This window comes from Myotis brandtii, unplaced genomic scaffold (assembly GCF_000412655.1).
Source record: "Myotis brandtii unplaced genomic scaffold, ASM41265v1 scaffold645, whole genome shotgun sequence".
Taxonomy (NCBI): domain Eukaryota; kingdom Metazoa; phylum Chordata; class Mammalia; order Chiroptera; family Vespertilionidae; genus Myotis; species Myotis brandtii.
In genome coordinates this window covers 668,267-679,268 of record NW_005370488.1, presented here as the reverse complement: position 1 = coordinate 679,268, position 11,002 = coordinate 668,267, and the positions used below count along the sequence as shown (strand labels likewise).

General features: G+C 38.2%; 1 pseudogene; it reads left to right on the top strand.

The window, feature by feature from the left end:
* The first annotated feature begins 1,863 nt into the window (after positions 1 to 1,863).
* Positions 1,864 to 3,124, top strand: LOC102254460 (annotated as a pseudogene).
* Positions 3,125 to 11,002: the final 7,878 nt, after the last annotated feature.

Sequence of the window (11,002 nt, the reverse complement as noted above, 5' to 3'; positions counted from 1 at the left end):
ATGTCTCCCAATCCCCCCCTTTACTGTCCTCCTCCCAGATCCCCTTGCCCCCTCCCCCCCAGGTTTTCATCACCCATGTCGATGGGCTATGCATATAAGTTCTTTGGTTTATCTCTTGTCTCCCCATGCCCACATCAAGGTATGTCAGTCTGTTCCATGCCTCCATTCTTCCAGTTTTATTTTGTTGGTCAGTTCATTTTGTTCATTACATTCCACAAATAAGTGAGATCATGTGATATTTGTCTTTCTCAGATTGGTTATTTCATTTAACATAATAGTCTCCAGGTCCATCCATGCTGTCCCAAAGGGTAAGAGATCCCTCTTTTTTATAGCTGCTTAGTATTCTGATGTGTAAATGTTCCACCATACTGAATTTTTATGTATAAATTTTATATGTTGCTGAGAGCGTGAAAGTTCCTAACTATAACTGTGGATTTGTATGTTGTTGTTGTTTTTTCTTTTTTCTTTCAGCTCTATCAATTTTTGTTTATGTATTTTCAGGCTGTATTGTTTGATGCATACACATTTAGGGTGATTATGTCTCTCCAGAAGATTGCTATTTTAAATTGTGTAATGTCCATATTTGTCTCTAGTAATTCTCCTTGCTCTATAGTCTACTTTACCAGGTATTGATATAGCCTTTACTGTCTTGTTGATTAATGTTAACATACTATATCTTTTCTACACTCTTACTATTTGCCTGTATTGAATTTGAAAAATTTTTATAGGCAGTATACATATAGTTGGGATTGTCCACTCTGCCAATTACTGTTTAAATTGACTTACTTTAACCATTTACTTTTAAGGTAAGTATTCATATGTTGGTGCTTAAGGCTATCAATTTATTGTTTTCCCTTTGTTTTCTTTGTTTCTCATTCTTTTTCCTTTGTTTCCTTTTTATTGCCTTCCCATTGTTTACTTGAACATTTTTGAAGGCTTCATCTTAATGTATCTATAGTGTTAATAAGTGTATCTGTATAGTTTTCATTGTGGTTACTCTGAGCATCACTGCACACACACAAACACAGACACACACCAGTTAGCACCACTTCTGGGTGTCAATGTTTAACAACTTCTAGTGAAGGTTGGATGCCTCTCTTCCATGTAAGTGTCTTTTCCTTCCTAGTCTATACTAATAAAAGGGTAATATGCTAATTACACTGGATAGACCAGACGTCTTCTGGACGTCCTTCCTGACAAAACCGCAATGGCTATGAGGGCCGAGGAGGGCAGGCAGCTGTGGCGGCCGGCAGTGGCAGCAGCAGTGGGGTGATGGGGGTGGCGCCTTCCCCTGATCAACCCATTTGCCTCCTGCAGAGGGAGGCCAGACTGCGGCTTAGGCCAGCCCCCCGTGTGAGTAGGACATCCCCTGAGGGCTCCCGGACTGTGAGAGGGGGCAGGCCGAGCTGAGGGATCCCCCAATCCCAGTGCACAAATTTTTGTGCACTGGGCCTCTAGTTATAAATATTAGTAACTTGAATTTAAAATGGCATTGGAATTTTTTTCAATTATCAAACATGATTCAAGGTTCATAAGGAAAGATAATGTATAATATACATTGTCTATTATATGTGCACATCCTTCTGTTTTTTACATTGTTTCTTTTTCCTTCTAGATGCTTCAATATTCTTACTTTTTCATTTTGTCGTTCCTTGAAAAATTTCTTTTGGCCAACCATTAAGGGAAGGTTTGCTGGGGATAAAATCTTTGAGTTTTCTTTTGTCTGAGAATGTCTTTATTACTTTTTCATTTCTGAAGGATAAGTTTGCCATCTAAAGAATTTGCTGTTGAATCTCTCTGTTTCTCCTGTTTGTCAGACAGCTGTGTCTTCCTGTACAGTGTCAGCCGCAAACCTGAGACAGAATGGCGAAGGTCGGAGTAAGAGGATTTGGCCATATTGAGCCCCTGGTCATCAGGGCTGCTTTATTTATTATTAAATCCTCACCCGAGGATATGTTTAATGATTTTTTTTTCTTTTTAGAGAGAGAGAAAGGGGGAGAGAGAGAGAGAGATTGATGTGAGAGGGAAACATTCATAGGTTGCCTCTTGTACGCACACCAGTTGGGGATGGAACCCACAATCTAGGTATGGCTCTGACCAGAATCAAACCCAGGCCCTTTGAGTGTATGGGAATGAGCCACACTGACCAGGGTGTCCAGGGCTGCCTTTAATTCTGGCAAAGTGAATATTGTTGCCACCAATGGCTTCTTTATTGACCTCAACTACATTGTGTACATGTTCCAGTATGATTCTACTCATGGCAAGTTCAAAGACACAGTCAAGGTTGAGAACAGGATGCTTGTCATCAGTGGAAGCTCCATCTTCATCGTCCAGGAGCGAGAGCCCACCAACATCAAATGAGGTGATGCTAGTGCTGAGTATGTTGTGGAGTCCACTGGTGTCTTCACTACCATGGGGAAGGCTGGGCTCACTTGAAGGGTAAAGCCACGAGGATCATCATCTCTGTGGATTCCCCAAGTTTGTGATGGGTATGAACCATGACAAATATGACAATCCCCTCGTTGTCAGCAATGCCTCCTGCACCACCAACTGCTTGCCGCCCCCTTCCCACCAGCAAGGTCATCCATGACAACTTTGGCATCATGGAGGGACTGACCACAGTCCATGCCATCACTGCCAACAAGAATACTGTGGATGGCCTCTCTGGAAAGCTGTGGCATGATGGATAAGGGGCTGCCCACAACAGCATTCCTGCTTCTACTGGCACTGCCAAGGCTGTGGGCAAGGTCATTCTTGAGCAGAATGGGAAGATTACTGGCATGGTCTTCTGTGCTCCCACACCTAAAATGTCAGTTATGGATCTGATCTGGCAGCTAGAGAAAGCTTCCAAGTACAGTGACATCAAGAAGGTATTGAAGCAGGCATCAGAGGGCCCCCTCAAGGGCATCTTGGGCTATACCGAGGACCAGGCTGTCTCCTATGACTTTAACAAGGACACCTACTCTCCACCTTCAATGATGGGGCTGCCCTTAATGACCACTTTGTCAAACTCATTTCCTGGTATTACAATGAATTTGGCTACAGCAACAGGGTAGTGGACCTTATGATCCACATGACCTCCAAGGAGTAAGAGTCCCCTGGACCACCAGCCCCAGCAAGAAGAGAGGCCCTAAGCTGCTGAGGAGTCCTTATCCCAGATCATTCCCCCAACATATTGAGAATCTCCTGACCTCCACAGTTTCCATCCCAGACCCCCAAAGAAGGGGAGGGATTTAGGGAGCCCCACCCTGTTATAAAGTTCACCGTACCTAGCCAAAAAAAAAAAGAATTTGCAGTTGAGTTTTCTTTTTCAGTACTTAAAAAATGTGTCACTTCCTTCAGGCTTCCAAAGTTTTAGATGATAACTTTACTATTATTCAAATTGGTATTCCTGTGTAGTTACTGTCACATTGTCTTTCTGGTTGCTTTCAATATTTTTCTTTTTCAAAAGTATAAGTATAGGTCTTTATTTGGGTTTATTCTGTTAGAATTCACTCAGCTTCTTAGATTTGTAGGCTTGCATCTTTTACTAGATTTGGGAAGATTTTTTTTTCTCATTATTATTTCAAACAGTTTCTCTCCTCCCTCTGGAAATCTAATGATATAAATGTTGGATCATTTGTTATTGTACCACAAGTTCCTGAGGCTCTGCTCAATATTGTTTGTCTTTTTTTTTTTCCCCTAACTTTGCTGTTCAGATTGGGTAAATTTTATGAGCTGTTCTCAATTCACTGTTTCTAATCTCTCATCCACTCTAATATTATGTTCATTCAGTGAGGGTATTTAAGAAAATTATGCTATATTTAATTTCTATTTAGTTTTTTTATAAGTTCTCTTTTTTGCTGAGATTTTTCTATCTTGTAATTTATTTCAAGATAATGAATATCTTTGCTATTGAATATTGAAGCATAGTTAATGCTAGCTGACTGAAAATCCTTATCAGGTGATTCTAACATCTGATTCATTGTAGTGTTTGTATGAGTTGATTGTCCTTTCTTATTCAGTTTGTGATTATCTTGTTTTTTTGGTGTAACAGGTGATTTTTTATCATATCCTTGAAACTTTACCCAATATATTAGAAAACTGTGGGTTCTATTTAATTTTGTTTTTAAACAAGCAGTCATCTGTACAACTTTGGCCTGCTGGTTTTTTTGTTTGTTTGTTTGTTTGTTTTTTGAGCTGTAGTTCCAATGGCAGTGTGAATTTCAGGGCCTTTGTGGAGGTATGTTGGTCCATTTGGTTAGTTTAAGTGATGCTGGGTTTCTCACTTGTCTAAGCCCATTTGCTGAGTGTCTCACAATGCAGAGGGGGCACATGGGATCCCCCTATCCATGGCCCCTGGCTTCCCAGTTTCTCTGGGAAAATAACAAGATGTATAAGCTTGCAGAATAAAATGGGCTTGCTATGTCTGGCAGCTTGTTGTTCCTGGGTACATCTCGCTGATTCTGTCCACCAGCCACTCTGCATCGTGCTAGGGAGGGGTTTGATATCCTGGCTTGGCTTATTACTTGAGGTTGGATCCTTTGTCTTACCTAGTTCTGGCCGCTGTAACAAAATACCATAGACCTGGTGGAATAAACAACAAGTGCTAGATTTCTCAGAGTCTGGAGGTTGGAAATTCCACAATCAGTGCCAGCGTAGTTGGGGTCTTGGTGAGGGCCTTCTTCCTGGTTTACATATGGACACTTTCTTCCTTACCTTCATAGAACACAGAGAGAGCTCCGGTCCCTTCACCCCCTTATAAAGACACCAATCCCATCATGTAGGCCCCACCCCATGACCTTATTTAACCAAATTACTTCCCAATGTCCCCAACTCCAAATATCACTATGGGTATAAGGGATTCAACATAATGATTTTTTTTTTTTTTTTGCGGTGGCGGGGCAAAATAGTCTTTTCTGCCTGGTTTGCCTACCTTACCTAATCCCTCTTGAATGAGGGAGGCAATCAGGTAAAAGGGGGCTCCCCAAAGGGGTGTTTGCTGTGGCTTGGCCCTCCTTGCGGGCTCTGCTGGTTTCCCTTGCCGACCCAGTGTTGCTGAGCAGCAAAGTGGTATCTTAGGGTCAGAGAGGCTGGCCAGGCTAGGCTGTCTGTGCCAGTTTCTCTGCCAGTTGTGCCCACTGTCCTGCGTCTTTTGGAGGGCAGGAGAGCTCAGTGTGATGGGAAAGAGAGGGCTTTGCCTGGCTGCTTTAGTTTGGTGGGTTATTCACTGAACCCCTTTCCTGGGGTGTCAGGCTGGTCTAATATTCCCAGAAAGACATTGATCTCGGAAGAAAAATGAGCCTGTCTCGCTGTCTTTCTTTGCTCAGTTGAGATTGGCAAATGCTGAGTCTGGGTGGCCTTTTCTGTTGGGTGGGAGGAACATCAGTCATTATACAGCTGTGTTTTTCCTTCCATCTTGGGGTCCACAATTGGTTTGCTTCCTTATTGCCTTTCAGAGTTTGGTTGTTAGTTACATTATTTCCATGGTGTATAGCTGTGCTCAGCAAGGAAGAATTAGGAAAAGTAGGTCTATACCAGCCGTGGGCAAACTACGGCCCGCGGGCCGGATCCGGCCCGTTTGAAATGAATAAAACTAAAAAAAAAAAGACCGTACCCTTTTATGTAATGATGTTTACTTTGAATTTATATTAGTTCACACAAACACTCCATCCATGCTTTTGTTCCGGCCTTCCCGTCCAGTTTAAGAACCCATTGTGGCCCTCGAGTCAAAAAGTTTGCCCACCCTTGGTCTATACACTCTTGTGTGGACCAGAAGTCCCATATTATTTAATTTTCACAGAACAGCTAACCCTCAGATATTTGAATTTTTCATTTAAATATTAGGATCTTTCACTTATCTTTTTTGGCATACCGAATTTTAAAGCAGAACTGCAGTCCTATGACAACATTACATTATTCCTCTATTAGCAATTCTCTAAGACTTATTTTCAAGTTTTGGAGTGAAATTTTCTGGTAGCTCAACCAACCATAGCCTTACAGTACTTATTATTCACGCAGGCCTTCTATTAAAATGAGATTGAGCAGCTTTGCATAAAATCAAGAGGTAGGAAATGATAAAAAAAGACACAAATTAAATTTGTTCTTATATTTAAAAACATATTTTGGTGGAATAATATTATGTTTGATAAGCAAGATAATGCAAGCCCTGGAGTGTTGACATTATTGTGAATGTCTCCTTTAACAATAGATATAGATTGAGAGCAAAGAAAAAAATTTCATTTGGAGCAATATACTTTAACAAATAACTTCCCAACAAAGTTTTGCTAAGTTCTATAAAGACAAACAGAATTATTAATTAAACAATAGTCTTGGATTACCCATCCAGTATGGTCAAGTTGTGTATTTATGGGCTGTTATTAAAACTTTAAATTGGGAACCATTGAAAAATATGTGCATATTAACCTGTGCCCATCTTACAATATTTGCTTCCTAATTTTATTCAGTAAATTATTGTTATTTATAAACTTAATAACTTTGGTTCTGTGACATTTATGGGCATATATATGATCCACTTGATGCTAAGATATTTGTTAGGAAGGTAATATCAAATTAAAACTTGTTCATGGGAAATCAGTTTCATTTATATGTCCATGTTTCTACTAGTATATTGTGGAGAAAAGTGGGAATTACTAATTACAAGTGTTTCTGTCCATAAACACAATCATTGAATAACTGAAACATAAATTGCTCAGTATCAAAATTTGTTTAAATCATATGGCTCTGGAACAATCACTTTATATATTACTCACCGATTTTAAGTTATCATTACATTTCTGCCCTTAGATTTTCCAGCAATATGTATTTGATCCAAAATTTCTTTATCATTGAGTATGATGTGAATCTGTGAAGCAGATTGACTTTCCCCCCTTTTTCTTCCTTTGTAGTATCTAGAGCTAAGAGGATTTTCATCTGAACATTTACTCTGAGAAAATTTAATTCACTTTTCCAACTGCCCAGGATTAGTCAATTAGCAGCTATGGGAGCCCTTAAGGATCCATTCGCTCTCTCAGTTTAGTGTGCAGAACAAATTAGTATTTCCCAAAATAATACCAATTAAGCCAACATAAAAAAGTTAGTATCTATATTAATCTCAAGAGACAAGTTATAATATCTCTCCGAAAGAGCTGTCACTCAAGGACAATGCTTTTTAGCTTGCATAGTTATGCTACTTTTATATTGTACTCCTAAAGGCTGCTTTTCTAGATGTCAGCTACTATTCCTACCTCTGTTACTGCTGCTGCTGTGATGCACACACACACACTAACTGGTATGCATATACACATACACCACATACATTTAAAAAAATATAAACATTTTGGTATTTCATTTTGTCAACTGCACTGGGTAAGAGTGCAAAAGACATGTATTCTTTTTCTAGTTCTTTTTTTTTAGTACTGTGTGATCTTGGGAAATTTATTTCACTACTGTATGAGACATTTTCATCATTTGAAAAGTTAAAATATTGGACTAGGTCATAGACTGGCATACTTGGGCCCCTTGACCAGCCATCTGTTTTGGTAAAGAAGGTTTATTGAAACGCACTCACACTCATTCATTCACTTATGCAGGATCTAAAATTGCACTAACACAGACTCATCAGAGTTGAGTAGTTGAGAAAGACTGTATAGCCTGCAAACATAAATATTTACTGTCTGTACCTGTAGAAAATATCTGTCAATCATGGACTAGACAGATCATCAATAAGGTCCTTTCCAGGTATATGTATTTATTACTTACCAGTTAAGAAGATTTTGCTAAAAAAAAAAAATCTTAGTCTGCCTATCAAGTATGAGAATAAAATTTTTCAAATTAGTTTACTACTCTGAAATCTTATCTATGAATCCAAATGCAAAAATCAACATGTTCTGTTTAAATAGTGGAATTGTCTCAAGTGGTAGTCTGTTAAACATAAAGTGCTAACCAGTGGTAGTAATATTTTTAGCAATTTGTTCATTTTTCTAATGTTTTAATCTTATCCTAATTATAAGACATGTAGCCAAATCTTAAATCAATCTACATTTCTTGGGAGACTTTTATGCAAAGTTCATTTTTATCCACTTTGGGAAATTTAAAACCCAGCTGTACTCCTGAATTAATCAGAAATGGAAAAAAAATGAAATACAAGTGACTAAAATTAATAATTCATAGAAAATAAAATATAGATACATGAAAAAGGGTGTGTATGTATTTACATTAATTAGTAGAAGGTATGAACAGTGAAGATTTGAGTTTTATTATATCAAGGAGGAGGCCTGGCATTCATGTTCCATTGATGCATCAACAATGTGTTTTATTTTTCTGTGGCTTTCAAAGCACTTAAATGATAATATGTCAGTTAAGTGGCCACTGGGAAGTGATGAACTGTCCATTTTCAAATTAGTGAAAGACCTTAGTACCTATGATCAGGAACTTAAGTTTCACAAAGAGGCAATTTGGGGTTTACTGTAGCATTGTGAAGAAGAGAATGAGAGCATCAATTTATTGTAAAACTTTTGAACTGAAGAATGAGAATGCATTAAAGAGCACAACCTAAGTCATGCAAGAGAAACCAAGGATAAACTAACAACTGATCTCTTTCTCTTTTACTTCTCACAGAATCTTTGCCAGCTCAATTGTCTTGTGTTAACTTATATTTATTTAAATGTAGTTTATGTGTAACATTTTGGTAGATTTTTGGCAAAAATGGTCATGACTATTCCCTTCCCGATATCCACATCCCTGGTAATGTGAATTTGGAAGTCCTTCCATTAGAATGTGGAGTCCCTTTCCCCACTATTTATTTATTTATTTATTTATTTATTTATTCAGTTTTAAGATGATAATTCTTTTTTTAAAAATGTCTTTATTAAGTTATTACATATGTGTTCTTATCCCCACATTACCCCCCCTCCATGCCCTCACCCCCCTGGTGTCTGTGTCCATTGGTTAGGCCTATATGCTTGCATATAAGTCCTTTGGTTGATCTCTCCCCCTTACCCCCACCCTCCCCTACCTTCCCTCTGAGGTTTGATGGTCTGATCGATGCTTCTCTGTCTCTGGATCTGTTTTTGTTTATCAGTTTATGTTGTTCATTATATTCCACAAATGAGTGAGATCACGTGATATTTATGCCCACAATTTAAATCTGGCCTCATGATGTGGTTTGGCCAACTGAGTTCAATGGAATTGATTGCATGACAGTTTTGAGCAGACTTCAACAGGACTTGCATGCTTCTTCCTTTTACTCTCTGAAAGAGGATATCAATGACCTTCACCCCACAGTATTTTAAAAGCCCTCATGTAATCCCTCTCATATTGAAATGGGGCTAGCCTGTGTGTTCCATATAGTGCAGCAGAAGAGACAATATCTGACCTTCTAGACTAGGGTCATATGGGTATTATAGCTTTTGCTTTGGATTTTTTGATTATTGACATGGGTAAGCCCACCATGTTATGAGAATACTCAAGTAGTCTCATGGAGAGAGTTCAACGTGGAGAGAAATCAACTTGGCAGCACCAGCTTGACAACCATGTTGCTAAACTACCCTGAGGACAGATGCTCATGGCCCAGTCAGCCTAAAGATGACAGTAGCTGCAGGTGCCTCTGACTGCAGCCTCATGGAAACCCCGGACACTTCTACCCAACTGAACTGCTCTTGAATTCCTGCCCCACAGAAACTTGATTAGGGCTCTTCTTAAACCATTATATTTTGTGTGTTTGTTACACAGCAATTATTAACTAATACACAGTAACCAAATAGTGTGCACAGGCTTTAGTTACACTAGGAACTATGGCTGGTCCAGGTGGCAGAGGCAGTATGTGCATGTATAACACTTTTAAATCTCTCTAGTTTGAGAACAAATTTATTATTTCCCTGCCATGAGTAAATACTGATTATGTTTCCCCACTTTTTGCCTCTCCTTTATCTTCCTTCACTTATAAATTTTATTAGATTATATTGACTGTATTTTACTTTATGTTTTTGTTATTTATATATTACTAGAGGCCCGGTGCACAAAATTCTTGCAAGAGTAGGCCTTCCTTCCCCCAGCTGCCAGCACTGGCTTCCCTCTGGCACCTGAGACCTGGGCTTCCCTCACAGCCCCAGCTTTGTCCCATTCTAATTAGCATATTAGGCTTATATTATTATAGCTAATAATTATTATGACATTTAGTATTATTTGATTTATCAGCTTTAAATATCTTTTGAAACCTGGCTTTTAAAAGAGAAGTTTGGTATATTTACACTATTACAAAAATTCTTGTCACCTTTGAATTCTCAAAATTTGTTAGTTATAGGAGTGCTTCATTATCAATATTTTTATGATAATATTAACCATATTTACATTTCTTTCTGTCCTTGAACTTTATAGGCTTTTTGCTATTTTTACCATTAATCTCTTAGTTGGCTGAGATTTATTCCTTAATAGTTTCCTCAAGAAGACTCATGGGATTTAAATTGTGTGTATGATCAAAACAATTTTGTCTTATCTTTATACATGAATGACTGGGAATGAAATAATTGGGTCACAGTTTCTTTAAAGTTTTTAGAATCATTGCTTTAATGTGTTCTCATTTGTCTACTGCTATGATAGAGAAATCTGAGGTCAGCCTGATTTATCTTACATTAAGAGGTAGTTTAATATTTTTGGTGAGATGCCAAAGGGTTCTTAATTTTGTTTCTGTTTTTTTTAATTTTATTTTTTATTGAAGTATATTGGTATACAATATTTTATTGGCTACATTAGTTTAGGTGTACAATATAGTGATTTAATATATTTTCACCTTACAATGTGCTCACTCCACTAATTCTAGTAATCATCTGTCACAATATAAATTTATCACAGTGTTATTGACTATATTCCCCTGCCCTTTTCAGCCATCCCCAACCTTTTTTCTCTGTTTCTGAGTCAGTTTTTATTATACTTTGTTTTTAGATTCCACACATAGGTAAAACCACATAATATTTGCCTTTCTCTGCCAAACATATTTCACTTAACATAATACCCTCTAGGTCCA